At 42.0% G+C, this 15,521-nt stretch overlaps 1 long non-coding RNA gene across 1 annotated transcript; it reads right to left on the bottom strand.

Annotated features, from left to right (window-relative positions):
• Positions 1-12,114: 12,114 nt before the first annotated feature.
• Positions 12,115-15,005, bottom strand: LOC144458626 (uncharacterized). Its single transcript, XR_013488020.1, has 3 exons — positions 14,352-15,005; positions 12,620-12,703; positions 12,115-12,416 (listed from the first exon to the last, which is right to left on the bottom strand). It is a non-coding gene; the product is annotated as an uncharacterized LOC144458626 (long non-coding RNA).
• Positions 15,006-15,521: the final 516 nt, after the last annotated feature.

Genomic DNA, 15,521 nt, shown 5'->3' with positions numbered 1-15,521 from the left:
TATAGTATGTCATAACTTGTAAAGTATAATGTTGTTTTACAGGTATATCAGTATCGATAAAAATGGTATCTGACACAAGGTGATAGATAACCTTTTCTTTTTACAGAATATCATGATAGATGATTGAGAAAATGGAAATGGAGCCTTTACGAATTTTAACCAGCAAGAAATGATTCCAATAAAAGGATAAAGAAATACAATCACTATAATGTCATGTAGCACAGAAAACATAACCTGGAAATCCAGATGCCCCGCCCCTAGCAAATTTGAATTTGCACTGCACAGGGATCTGGCCCCGACAAGCAGAGCCCGCTGAATCGCCAATCGGACCAATCAGATCAGTCTATCTGACAGTATAACATGCCATAAAAAACATAATATGGTATGTCATAAAAAAGTCATAGTATAGTATGCCATAAATATGTAAGAAAATTGGTAGTTTAATATAGTATAATATGCCATAAAAAACGTCATAGTAGGCTATAGTACGTCATAAAAATGTCATATTATGGTATGTGATTTAAAAGTTAAAGTATAGATTTCACAAAAAAGTCATAGTATAGTATATCATAAAAATACCATAGTGTAGTGTGTTGCCATAGTAAAGCATTATAAAAAGTTAAAGTATAGATGTCACAAAAAGTCATACAGTAGTAAAAGTCTTACTGTGCGTTCACACCAAACGTGATGGACGCGATGAACGCCACAAGTTTCCATTCAAAATCAATGTAAATGACGCGATGACACACGATGACGCTTCGGGCGACGCGTTTCAGGCGATAAGAGTGACACGATGAAGCGATGACGCGTCCATCGCCTCATCGCGTGTCGCTTGAAGTTGAAAAATTTGAACTTTTCAAGCGACATCGCGTGACGCTGTGCCGCGACATCCAATCAGCGTTGATATCCAGGGCCAACAGGTTCTCAAACTGGGCCAGCGTCAGCCTGAAGTACCGCTGGAAACGACCGTCATCCAGACGCAGCTCTTGCAGGAGGTGATGATATTCACCCAGCTGTGTGCGTTTCTGGAGGATATTGTGAACCCAGACACGGCGGCGTTTGGGTCTCCGATCCAAATCAGATGTCCACAACAGATAAAGAGCAGCTACGGTAGTTAACTCAGCCATGGTTGACGAGAAAATAGCGGGAGGTGAAGAAAATTGCGGGAGGAGGGTTGCGTCATCGCGATTGAAGTGATGAAGCGATGATCAAAAAGGTGACATTTGTGATCAAGCGACGCGATACTCGCGTTACGGGCGATGACATCACGTCCATCTCGTTTGGTGTGAACGCACAGTTAGAATAGTATATCATAAAAAAATAAAAACTCATCGTAAAAATTCAAAGTTTGCTATAAAAGCACCATAGTATAGTCTGTTAATAAAAAAGTCATAGTATAGTATAATAACAGGGATGCAAACAGGTGTATGGTCAAAAAGAGAAAGCTTGTCGAAGCGAAATTCTGAATATTAAAATATTCATTAGTGTATTAAAATACACTAATGCTAATTTAGAAGAATATTGTGTCCAGTTTCGATCCATCTGTTGCACCAGAAGTGCCTCGCTCTCCTCAATTTCCCTCATTCTGCAAATGAACAAAGTTGAATGTTTCAGCAAAACTACCAAAACAGAGCGCAGTTCATCCTACCATTTTCCACAATTTCTTTTTTTATACCAGCAACAAGGTACTTGCTCACTCTGGAATCGATGTAAAATGCAGAATGTTTATGGAATGTTTGTGATGTTTGGCATGAAAATGACAACCTTAAAAATAACCAGATGATGCTGATTTTTTAATAAGCTAAAGCTGTCCCTCAGCGGGCTAGCCTCTAATAACCTAAGATACAGAGCAGAGCAGAGAGAGTTTGTTTTTTTGGTTGACAGGTGTTTCAGTGTGAATTAGTGATTAGCTGGGATTCCAATACATTACTGATAGGATCTCAAAGTCAGACAGGTTGCTAGTGGCAAACCTCAAATTAGCACAAGCCCTAACCAAACATTGATGCCAACATTGGAAGAGGGGTAGACTAAGATGTATTACTGTGCAAGTCTGGAGTAAACTAGCAAAATACATGATGTAACTTAAAGAACAGTCGATAAATGTTTTCGTTGTAGATGCTACAGCCATCCGAGCCGTCATCCAGCTAGCCATACAAGCTACGTACTGCTAGCTAGAGGCAGATCTTACACAGGTTAACTACAACTGAAACGTAATGATCTCACACAATAAATTGCATACAACTTAAAATCATATGGTTTCATACAAATGATGTGACTAGATCATATAACTTAACAAACCAAAAAAAACCTTATCTCAGAATTGTTAGTGCCCTATGATCTTTGATCCAGCAGCACATCATCCAAATGAAAACAAGTGGTTCACGCTTGCACGCAGCACTGTCATCTGCTCATTTTGTTTGTGTTAGTGGAATTATTAATCAGACTCTTCTACATCCACACCATAAAACGTCATAGTATAATAGCCTATGTCAAAAAAGTTATAGTAGGGGCCAGGCGCGCCGGATTCATTTCAGAAGTGGGGGGCCATAAAGGGCTATGCGTCTGGGGCTTGTCACCGTGTGGACGTGGCTACCTATGTCCAGTTAATAATAGGGACTAGTTAAAGGTGATCAGGGATTGAAGTAGGCTACCTTCTGAGTTGAGTGTTAGCTTGCGCAACAGTGGCAACAGTGTCTTTTAGCCTCTATGGAAAGACAAAGAGTCAGGTAATGTAGGCTATTTAATCACGAACTTTATCTTGGGAGGAAAAAAAGCAAACAGTTTATTTCTTAACAGTGTTTGCATGAAACCTGAACACTTTGAACCCTTTATGGATCAAATCAGATTCGGACTACATTACAAAATTAACACAGCATTGGTGGAAAAAAGTAGCCTAGCATAAAGGCATTTATAAAACTTTAAAGTGCCTCTTGAACTGGGGTATGCAACAGTTTGGCCTAATTAATGCCTAATTAATCTTCCCCTCAGACTTTGCTGAAGTAAATTTCCCTTCGCTCACTGGCAAAGCAAAAACTGCGGAGCACTTTTCGGAGGTCCAGGCCATCGGTCAGGTGTTTGTGGATGTGGAGGAAGAGGAGGTGATTTAGGCGTCGCTCAGTCATTGTCGAGCGAAGAAAAGTTTTCAACCGACAGAGGGAGGAGAAGCTCCGCTCAGCTGTTGCATTTGACATGGGTACCGTCAAATACAGCCGGAGAAGCCTGTCGACTTCACTGAAGAGGGATTGCGTGCCTCGTCCCTGTGCGGCCAGCATGTCCGCAAGTGTGGTCATCTTCGTCACCCGACTGATAGGCCTTTCAGTGGAACTGTTGTGTGCCTGCAAAACAGCTGAAAGCATTGACAGCTGGGTGCGCAGCCGCTCCATGTCCACCACATTTTGGGGGATGCTGATGCTGCTGAATCCAGGGGGACCGTTAACTGCTGTGAGGAGTATCTCTTCCATGCTCATCAGCAGATGCAGAGTGGGCTGGTTGAACCTGCGAGTCAGCTCAGAGGTGAGCAGGTCGACTACCTGAAAGAACTGGCTCCTGTAATAGTCCTCTGGATTTTCTCACTGGTGCGGTGCATCTCCGTTATCATAGTGGCGTGGAGGAGCGTGTCGACGTGGGGGCAGAGCCGGTGCCTGAACCAGGTCAATATTGACCGTTTTTTGGGCCTCTTCAAAGATGCTGTGGAATGCCTCGGGTGACCTGAGATTTTTGTTGTGTGTCTGGAGCATCTGCACTGATGACTGAACTGTCTCTGGTGAGACGTCTGGACTGGAGCACCTGAGCCACCTCCTCCGCAGAAGAGAACAGTTTTAGAGACACTTTCAAGCCCAGAAAAACACTGAATTGTGTCATCAGTGCCTGTAGCCCTGGTGCTTTTTTGCAGGCCTCTGTGTTTCCCCCCATCCGGATTATTTCATCCAAAATGTTGTACACCGCTTCATAATTATCCAGCAAGGATTTTATTGCACTGGTTCTGGCTGTCCAGCGAGTGGGGCAGAGCGGTTTGAGGCCAGTGGGTGTGAAAGGAGATGCGGCACTGATGGTGTTAAAGATGGCAAGTCGTTTCGGTGAGTTATTTATTACTTCATGTATGTCATGAACTAAACTGAAGGCACCACGCACAATGTTGCACTTTGAAGCAGCTCATTGAAGTATGAGGTTTAAACTGTGATTAGTGCAGTGCATTGAGAGTGCTTGTGGATTTATGTCTTTAATCTGTTTAGCCACACCTGACATTTGTCCCTGTAGAACAGATGCTCCATCGTAGGTTTGCCCTCTCATGTCACCAATGTCAAGGCCGCATCTAAGTAATATGTCCTTGATCGTGAGGGTTATTGATTCTGCGTCAGTTTTAGGACAGTCATACATTCCTATGAAGTCCTCATGGACAACATAGTCAGCAGATACCCATTGGACAGACAGAGACAGCTGTTCACGCCCAGCAATATCGCGAGTTTCATCCACAGTAATTGCATAGTGTTTTGCATTGGTTTTTATTTCTGTTAAGAGAGTGGTGAGAGACTCCCGGTACATCACATTTATAAGTTCATTGATGGCCTTGTGTGATGCATATTTCCGGGTGAGCATAAAGCTTTTCAGAGTAGGGTTTTTCTCAGCTACCAGTTCAACTAGCTTTGGAAAATTGCTCTCCTTATCAGTATGCCCTCTGACTGCAAGCCCCTGTCAGGTTAGAAACTGCAGACAGTGAAGTTGCTCCATCATCCCCTCTCTTCTTTTTTTCTGCTCAATGCACTGTTGTTTTACAAGCTGAATATTAACAGGTGTTTGGCTGAAGTAAGCGCACTGTTTTTGGACACACTCTTTGTGAAATTGAGATTTTCTGTCTAGGAGGCTTGGGCATTTTTTCCAGTTATTTATTCCGGACTTCACAAAGCTGTCATCTCCACATTTGGAGAAAGTAACAAGCTGTTTGACAGCAGCAAATCTGCATATTTAGCAGAAGGCTCGCTTAGTGGTTTTGCACAGGACTAACCACTCTCTGTTTTTATACCAGTCTGCACTGAAGTACCTCTCTCTTTGGCCAAACGATCTAGCGGTCTCCTTTTTGTCTATGATTAGCTGTGCAGCTTTACCCGTCTCGATGTCCCGGCAACAATCCTCCACACAGTCGGAACCAGCCTGGCTGGGTTCATTGCCGACTCCGGCGGTAGTCTCAGCGGGAACAGAGCTGCTGCTTTGGGGTTCTTCTGCTGATTGAGTTGAAGATCCAGGCTCTGACAAAGTTGTGGAAATTGATGTAGCATTTTTCATGCTGAATTTCAATTTTGTTTGGAAGTGTTTTGTTTTCTTATTCACTGGTTCTTTTGACATGTTTGTAGAAGTAGGTTACGCAGTCTATTGCAGCTACAGCAGTTCAAACAGGCAACATAACACACAGTGTAGCGATTAAATTATTTTATTGTTTTTTTGAATTGTGTGATGTGCTCTTATTGGATTCAAAATGTAAGTACTCTCTTCTTCTCTTGTTTTATTTTTGTGTACTACAGAGCCGTGGAGGGGCCACTGAGAAAAACACCAGAGCTAGAAATGTTTGATTGCGAACCAGATAGGCCTACAATTTGGCTCGCTTTTCGATTTATTTCTATTTTTTATAACTGGGGAGTTCTTACAATACGGTGCCAGGGTTAGTGGGGATTACTGCTAGGTGCTGTTGGATAGAGCCAGATGGCTGAGAGTCTACCCGGAGCCTGCCGAGGATGCTCAAGGCTTTACCGGGCTGGTGAGGCAGTAACAGGCAGGAAGGAGTCCGTGCGCACAATTGAGTGCCTGCTGGAGGCTGTATCTTTCTCTCTATGGCCCCTCTCTGTATTTTACTTAACGTTAAAAATAATGTGGCAAGAGGGTAAAAGTGGGGGGGCCAATGGCCCCCTGCCCCCCCCCTTCCAGCACAAGCATCCCATATACAAAGGCAATGTCCTTGGCACCTGTCCTAAACTGTCCTATTCAATAAAGGCTAAAAGCAAAAAAAGTCATAGTGTACTGTGTCATAAAATAGACATATTATAGTATGCCAGAAAAAGAGTCACAAAAATGTTCATAATAGCGCAGCTAATTAGGTAATGTTATCATGCTAACATGCTAAACTAGGATGATGAACATGGTTAACATACCTGCCAAACATCAGCATGTTAGCATTGCCATTATGATCCTGCTTACATTAACATTTGGCTCTGATCCCTTCACATAGGGTGCGGTTACATCAGAATGAAATAAATCTGAATGAAATCATTCGGAAATCATTTGGTACATGAGAAATATTCATTCCGAATGAGGGTTTACATGGGAGATCAGTTTAATCGCCTTTATTCGGGTCTGTGCAAGGTTTGGGGCAGGGAAGGTTTCTGATTGGGTAGGGGGCGGGGCGGATGTTACGTGTTTACGTTTACCATAAGAAAACACTGTAGTCCTCGCTCCGGATAACAAGATCCTTGACGACGCCATTCTTAGTGCCTTTTTCGGGCTTCTTTTGCTTATATTCTTGAAGCAGCAGTACGACAACAACCTTGTTCTGCTAATGCTTCGTCTGTTGAGGAGGAGAAGAGACGTAGAAGGTAGAAGAAGGGAGGTAGAAGACCGTGCTTTGGTGTATGGAAACCGGTGAGTGCAACGAGTCCGACTGCTCTATCTCAGCCCGTTGCTATGCATGCTATATAAGTCATTGCGCCAAAAGGGCAAGGAAATGAGCATGCGCAGAAAGACCGGAAAGAACTTACAGAGGAATGAGCGTTTACATGCACACAAAATTCTTTCATTCAGAATGACAAACGGAATAAACCACCCCCTTTAATCGGATTTAATTTGTCGGAATGACCATTTACATGACCACTTTTAATCGGAATGGCCTTTCATTCCGAATGAAAGCGGAATGAAACTGTCTATGTAAACATACTGATTGACTCAAGTAATCACCATCAGGATAAAACCTCCACCTGTCCCACATTCAAGTCTATAATGGGGTGACTTTGAAATTCACTGCATTGACCCTTAGCTAGCTCAATCATGTTGTAACTAAGACATCCGCTGGAAAAAAATATTTTTTTCACGGACCGTTTAAGAGTTAATGAGTCATTACAGACACTGCTAACGGGGCTAAGAGCTAACGGTTGTTAGCTTAGCTTAGGTTGTTAGTCCCTCCGAAGGGACACTAACAACTCAAAGTACACATCAAATAAAATTTCTCCAAACACGTTTCTTGTTATTTTAGGTAGTTATTATCACGCTAATGTATGTTCAAGTGTCCATTTCCCCCGATAAGTTGGTTTTAATTCGTTATTTGATTCTATAAACACAGTCTGACCATCTCGAGCTTTTATTTTGGTACTTCCGGTGAGCGGCAGTGTGAATTTGCATATTAGCTAAATATGTAGTTTCACCCAGAACATTTAGATTTAACATTTATATTTATATTTATATTTAATATTTAGATTTAACATTTATATTTATATTTATATGTAGCATTTAGATTTAACATTTAGATTTATATTTATATTTAGCATTTAGATTTAACATTTAGATTTAGATTTCATATTTAGATTTAGATTTAGCATTTAGATTTAACATTTAGATTTAGATTTAGATTTCATATTTAGATTTAATATTTAATATATTTCTAAGTTAACAAATATTGCTGTAAATGTGGTAAAAGGTGACGTTAAAAAATTCACAACACTTTTTTAAACATTGTTTGAAGCTAAATGTGGCAAAATGTTGATGTTATTTTCAGCGTGAGCCACTTTACAAACGGCACCCCATAGGGTTTCAGCCTTTTAGACAATTCCTCCAATCATCATGCATACACCGAGTGTCCTCTCCCGCCTACCGCTCCATTAGGTCCCAGGGAAGCTGAGCCTCCATGGAAGTGACGATTTTGTCACATTTATCCAATGACCGTCTTTGCTGCATGAAAAAAACCTGCTCAGCGCTGTCTCATAGGAATGCTTGGAGGCTCTGCGACAATGTATGACAGGGAGGTTGCATTTGAAAACTGGTGATAAACAGCTGACGTTTGAACATCATAGTCATGATGTTAAACGCATCCTAGCGCATGTTTAATGCAATATAAATTCTTATTTTAATGTAAATTCAATAGTGCATATGACCATTTCTTCTATGAAATTTTAGGGGAAGTTCAGCCTTGCTTGTTGTATCAGAGCAATCTGATGTCTGGTGTCTGATGTACACATGCTTAAAAAAGGCCCAGTAATTTTCCAAAACGCCTCATGTACAAAGGGTGCGTATGCACAAAACATGGCGTACGTCCTTTTCAATGGTAAAGTTCAGATGTATCAAGAGTGAAATGACCGTGGAAATGTGCGGTGCCTCACGCCAACTTCATGGCTATCGTACGCACGTTTCTACAGCTGTTGATCCTTTGGCGACACTTAGAGGTGATGCTGGGAAACTGTCCATACGGGTGCTGACCACACTGGGGTTCCTAGCAACAGGGGCATTCCAGAGGGAGCTGGCCGACTGATCGGGACTGTGCCAGTCGACCCTGAGCCGAGCCATGCCAGTTGTGTGGGACGGTATTATTCGCATGTCAGCTAGGTATATCAAATTCCCATACAATGCAGCTGAACAGGCCAACATTAAAGCGCAATTTGCAGCGACAGCCGTTTTTCCTAATGTAATCTGAGCTATCGACTGCACACACATTGCTATAAAAGCTCCATCACAGGATGAATTTGTTTATGTCAACAGGAAGCATTTTCATTCGATCAATGTACAGATCATATGTGATCTGAGTGTGTATCCCATGTCTACTTCTGTAGAAGGCAGAGAGGTATAGATATACATGTTTCTGGCTGAATATCAGTAATGTGAGCTCTACTCATCTGGCTTCAAATTAAAAAAAGCACTCAAACAGAAACATCAGCTGAATTTTACCCTCCACAACAGCTGACCGGATCATCCCAAACCTCAGGTGACCCTGCTGACCTCAGATCTGCTGGGTGGAGTCCAGACGTCTAGGAGGGAAATACATCCGCCTTTGGCTCAGGTCCAGACTACCAGCTGAGACTCATTTGCTTCTAGAGGCCTGGATGTGTGGAGCAAAGACAGCAAAGAAAAGGTTTTGGTGATTTTTCCAGTTGACATTCGATAATGTTGCTTTACTGATGTTAGTTACACTTACCTTTGTAAGTAATGAGCTAACTCCCGTTAGCATCTGGACAGCCTGGTATCCATATATTGCCATATATAAACTGTAAACCAGTTTTCAGTGTTTCCTGTGGTTGTCAAGTTGAAAAGGCCTTTTGAACAACATGCAAATGTTTAGAAAGTATCTATCTAGTGGGGTCATAAATTACCCCAGTGGTTGTTTTTTGCAATGTCTTCGTAATTTTAAATTTTTATCATTTAATCTTATATGTATTCCTAATATAGGTTGTCTTTGACATGAGGCCATTTGGATTTGTGTCTAATTGTTAGATTTTTTTAAGTAATTGCATTTTTTGTATCAGTACCAGACTTTTCCATTTTCTATGGAATTTTAAGGGTTAACCCTAGGAACCTATGATTTTTATCAACTGTGGCTGTCAGGTATACATTTACTGTCGATCCACACATCTAATGCCAGCAGTCTCACCACCCTGAAGGTTATTTTTACACAGCAACATGCATGTAAGTATTATCCTTTTTTTTTTTTTTTTTACATCTCAGAATACATATGCTTCTATAAAATATGAACTTATTTTCCACATCCATGATTTTTGTGTGATAAAGTGTAGTTTTATTATCATCAAATTACTACTTCGTAGTAATTTATAGACATTTTCAAGGCTCAGCACCCAGAATTCTATGCAGGTATCACCAGCGCATAGCAGCGCTTTCTCACAGAGCTCTCAAGCGAACTTGTGACACCTTACATGAGAAGTCGACTGGAAGGTAACCCATGCCTCCCAGCCTACATCACTGAAGCAATGGGAAGCTGTGGAATGACAAAAGCTGCAATCCAGCCACAGGAGAGAAGCAGACAGGGCCAACAGAAGAGAAAGAGGTATAAGATGTGTCCAAGAAACAAAGATCGCAAAGCCAGCAATAGTTGTTGGAAATGCAATGACCCTGTGTACAATGCTCACAGCCAGAAACAAGTAGTTTGTAACAGCTGCTCACAGTGAGAAGAGCGAAGACGTGCATGTGTGTTCTTGTGAGTGGACGTGCATAGACAGACGGACACACAAACAATGAATGTTGACGTTTTGATACTGTAGCTGTAATGATAGCAGTTTTGTGATCAAATGAAATAAGGTGATAAATGAACATGTAAAACATGAAATCATTCTTGTGTTGACCAAAATATAATAAGAATCATCATTTTAAAACCAAAATGAAGAAATATTGTATTAAACGCATTGATTCTAACTGAGATCATTTTTGGATGTTTACCTTTTTTGACCTTTTTAAAAGCTGTTTTGTGATAAAATGTTAATAAAGTGATAAATGAACATGTCAAACATGACATAATTCTTTTGTTGACCAAAATATAATAAAAATTATCATCTTTAACCAAAATGAAAGAAATTTCTTAAGTTTACAGCATAAAACGCATTCATTCTAATTGGGGTCATTTTTGACCTCACTCATGGAAGAGTCTAAGTATCGGTAGGTCATGCATCTAAGGGTTAACAAGTAATTTTGTGAAATGCTAAAAAACAAAACTGTTGAAGATAATTTAAAGATGAATAATTGTCCTAGTGCAGTGTTACCTGTTCTGAGATTTTTCCTGAAACAAGGCTGTATGTAAAAACAATTCAAACAATATAGAGAAAAAATATTATCAAAGAAATGACACTTCATCCAACAAAATTCTTAAAACTAATTATATTATTTTGAGAACTAAAGAACAAAACCTCTCACTCTGTCAGCAGTGTTTAACATGTTTTACCAAAAGCTAAGATGTTAATAACTATACAATATGTTTGGATGGAGTTGACCTGTGGACTGTATGATAAAGATGGACGATATGACAGCTCCCCAAAAATGAAGCCAAAACGTCTGGATCGGCCCCTGGTGGCTGGCTGCAGTATAGGTCACAAACCGCCCACCGCCCCCATGTTTGCAGATAGGACGTGGGCCAAAATAAGACATCTAATTTTTCCCATAGATGATCTCTGTCATTTTAGGTACTTCTTAACACACTGATATATGTTCAAGTGTTCTTTTTTTTGATAAGTTTGGTCATAATTGTTATTTGATGCTTCAGAAAGGGGTTTGACTGCCAGCTTGGTGTGCTCATGATCAATGTTGTCATATAGCAGGAACTTGATACTGCAGAGACTGCTACTGCGCAGACTCTAGCTCTAAATGACGTCACCAGCACAAGATGGCAGCGGCTGCATCTGGGATACTTTGGCTTCATTTTTGTACAGTGTGAGGAAGTGGAAACAATTGTCCATCTGTATATACAGTCACTGAGTTAACCACAAGGCACTAAGGTTATCCGAAAGGCAATGATCTTGGAGACCGAGGATGTTTAAACTGGTAGCCAATAGCCCATGCCTTTGCAAATGTCATAACGATATGCCTCGTTTTCCCACTAATGTATTAAATATTTTTCGTTATTATCATTATCAGTAGTAGTAGTAGTAGTATCAAATTAATATTAAATTGTAATTTCCCTGTTATAAGCCCCTTTTACACTACCTCTTCAAGGTGGGAATTTCATACTGTCATGTGCCCTTGCCATTTGGTATGAAAGGTACAATGGGGGGGAAGAGTTGTCTCACCTTGAGCTGGCAACAGAGAGGAACAGCACTGAAACAATGTCTGTATAAAGGGGACAGCCGTAAGGACGGGATCATGGGTGGCACAGGTATGACATTCTGATTATGCGTATGACCCACTGCAGGAGTTTTTAAAAGTAGCTGTTAGCAGTTAGCAGCTAACTCAGAGACAAAGAACCAAAAATGTCCACAAATTGGGAAACAATGAGGTCTGGGAGCTCCTTACCCTCCTAGCAGAGGACGAGATTGACCGCCATATAACATGGATGGTAAATGATTGTTATTGCCATGTTACACCATTGGTATTGTTAATAAAGCCCTGCACACGCATATGTTATATGTCACTAATGAAGAGCCCTTCGTTACTAGTGACTGATGGCTTTGGCCTTGTAAATATTGCACAACTGGGTCTGTGTATGAATGTCACTTTTAAACAAACAACTTAATTAGGCACTTTAATAATGGCACATGGCACTTTCATGGTGATAGTTGCACTTTATTAGCAGAATTTGCACAGAGCAGTTTGCACATTGCATATTTGCACATGAGCTTTATTGAATATGTGATGCGGATGAACATTTCAAACCATGGTGAAATTGATGAGTAGTGATTGGTGACGGGTGTTGTCCTCTGCCAGGTGCGGTTGTGAATGATCTGCTTCACCTGAGGAGGGGAAGGAGTTAGAGTAGACAATACTGTGTGTGTACCTACAGGGTTCATAACTGATAGACAACAGTTAAAATTAAGTGCTGTTGAGTTTTGGTTCATCAGACATAACATAATGTGCTTTAATATTGCAATGTGAAAGTGTTCATTAGTGTGTTAAAGTTGCGGCCTGTGTTTGAGTTGTTTGTGTAGATTCTTACCTGTCCTTCCTGCGTCTCCTCCAGGGTGTTCGGCCAAAAGAGTCCCCGGGGGTACGAACACCAACTTAAAGGTTCCGGGAGAGACTAAGTGATGGGATAGGAAGAGGGGAGTTTGGTAGTTGGTGTATATATGTATATTTATTGTAGTGGGTTTGTGTTTATTCTGGGGGGGGGGTAAATAGCAGTACAGTAGTCATGGTAAATATTATGGTAATTGTATGCTCGTTATATTGTCCGTGGTGAATAGCCATGAGATAATATATTTTGTTAAAAAAAACCTGTTAATGGGAGCATCCAATCAAGTGCACCAGTGATAGGGTATAAAAGGCGCCAGTTTCCATCTCTCCTTGATGCTGGTCAGGTCTCCCATCTGTAAATGCTGCCATGCCTGTACCGCTGTATGTGTTTTTTTCTGGTTTGGTGAATAAACACCCATGATATGGTGCACCGTACAATTGCCTTTTGACTGCTGTCTTACTGCATCATCCAGCCGCTATGGTCATTCTAACAGTCACACTAGAGGCCGACGTTGTTGTGTTGGGTGATCTCTTTGTAAAAAGGGCTATAGTTTCACGCAAGCATCCCACATACATGACCGACACTTATGACGCCAACATGTGCACGCACACACGTACCCTGTACAACTGACTGGCATTTAAGCAAAGATTTGTGCTGTTCAATAGGCTTTGTCAAACATTGTTGAGAAATACGGGCATAATTTAAAAGAAAATAAAAAAAATGTCTCCCATAAATCCCTTTAATGTTCTACTCAACCGTTTGGTGGAGCACATTTTGAATTTGAATATAAATGAAATTGTGTTGACCTTAACTCAGCCTAATTGAGCTACCTCTACCATTCGGTTTAGGTGTGTTATCCTAAAAATACAAAACAGAACAAAACAAAACAAAAAATCCATTACATGTCTTTAAATAGTATGCTTTTGCAGCTTGCCTCCTTCAGGAAGTTAGTAACAAAAAAGTCACTCCAGGCATGTGGTGTGTGGTGGGATTTTCAAAGGTAAGCCTAGTGTCAGAAGTCTTACTGAACAGATTTATGTAATCTTATACAAAAATAAAGTCTAATAAGGGTCAAATAATGTTTCAAAAAATATGCTCCACCAAATGGTTCATTTGTCATTTTATGGTGAATACATTTACATTCTTTATTAAATTATGAAAGGATGAATACTCACTGTTGTTAAGTTATTCCATTATATATTTGATGAAAAAAAAAGTGACATCAGTATGATATATATATATATATATATATATATATATATATATATATATATATATATATATATATATATTTACCATTTCTGAGATTTATTGGAAGTGCTGTAATGGTAAATATTTAGAATAAATGCGTGGAAATAATACTTATACTGGTAAGACCACTAATTCCATGGTAATTAATTGATAGCCTATATGTTGGTATACTAACATGTGTCGGCGTCTGTAGCTGCCTGTCTGTGCTCTCCCTAACCCGAGATTTTAAACTGATTTATTTTAGCTTTGGAGTGACTTTTAAGCTATCTGCTTGGACATCAGTTGTTTATTTAATCGGACGTTATTTTAATCACTCGATGTCCAAGTATTAGGGGTTTTAACAGGCAGACACGGCCTGCTTGACAGGTGGGGAAACTTGCGCCAGCATAGCCTATACATGGCAACATCTATGCACCCCGATGTGGACCCCCAGCTTGTAAAAGCAGACAAAAAGATTTCTGACCTGAAAGAGGACATTCGCCGGCTCTCTGGTGAGCTAAACATCAAATCCTCCATGCTGACCGCCCTCCAGGTGGTGGCTCATGAACAGTCGCTCCAGATCGCCTCACTCACGGTGGCCCTCCAGGACACGGTGCACTGGGATCCCAGCGCTTGGCCTCCACCGTCCTCCAGCTCAACACCGAGTCGCCGGTGGTCTTGGGTGGAGGTGGTCGGCAGGGGTAAAAGAGGCCCTGGCTGTGCTGCCTCACCTCCGCGCCTCAGCCTGTCAAACCGCTACAGCGCCCTGGCATCGGACGGAGATCCAGACGCTGGCACTGCAGACGCTGCCGCTGCGGCTCCTTCCACGCCGACTGGTGCTGTTCCAGCCGCTCCCCGCTTGGAGGAGTCGGCCTCGGCTATGGCGGGCCGGTGGTACTCCTGCGGCACCCTGCATGGATGGATCCGCGTCTTCCTCGCTGGCACCTGTGGACCGGAGTGCCGCGGCTGCAGGACACGACCATCGGTTCGGCTTCGGCGGCTCGTCGGAGGCTCCTAAAGGAGGCTGTACGGAGACGCTCCGGGGGACTCCTCTCCCACAGCCGGGATGGCGCTGCTCCTGCCGGGGCCGGGACCGGGACCGCCGAGTCGCCGCCGCTCCTGCCCCCCCCCCCCCCCCCCCCCCGGTCACGCAGCGTGGACCGTCCACCTGCCTCATGTGAGTCCCCCAGTCCCCATCCTGTTCCTCTTCGTCCTCTTTTCCCTCCTTCCACCGTGTTGTTTCGAGACAGCATCATCAGGAATATTTGTTTTTTCAATGCCACAACTCACTGCTTTCCTGGAGCCACAGTCCCGGTCATTGACAAACTTCCAGAACTGCTTCATTCACTCCCTTCCTCCATAAACCTGCTGATTTTTCATTTGGGCTCAAACGACACGGCCCGCCGGCAGTCAGAGCAGACAAAAATGGATTTTGTTGCTCTTTTTAACCTTTTAAAAAACTGTGGTAAGTCTGTCTTTATCAGCGGTCCCCTGCCAACACTGTCCCGCGGTGCAGAACGCTTCAGTCGGCTACTCTCCCTCAATTCCTGGACCCAGGCTGCCTGTAACACCTATGGTTTCACTTTTATCGACAATTTTAACTTATTTTGGAACCGGTCCTCTTTTTTCAGGGCTGACGGGCTTCACCCGAGCA

This window comes from Epinephelus lanceolatus, chromosome 18, assembly GCF_041903045.1.
Source record: "Epinephelus lanceolatus isolate andai-2023 chromosome 18, ASM4190304v1, whole genome shotgun sequence".
Taxonomy (NCBI): Eukaryota; Metazoa; Chordata; class Actinopteri; order Perciformes; family Serranidae; genus Epinephelus; species Epinephelus lanceolatus.
The sequence above is the reverse complement of the archived record's forward strand: the minus strand, read 5'-3'. Positions and strand labels throughout refer to the sequence as shown.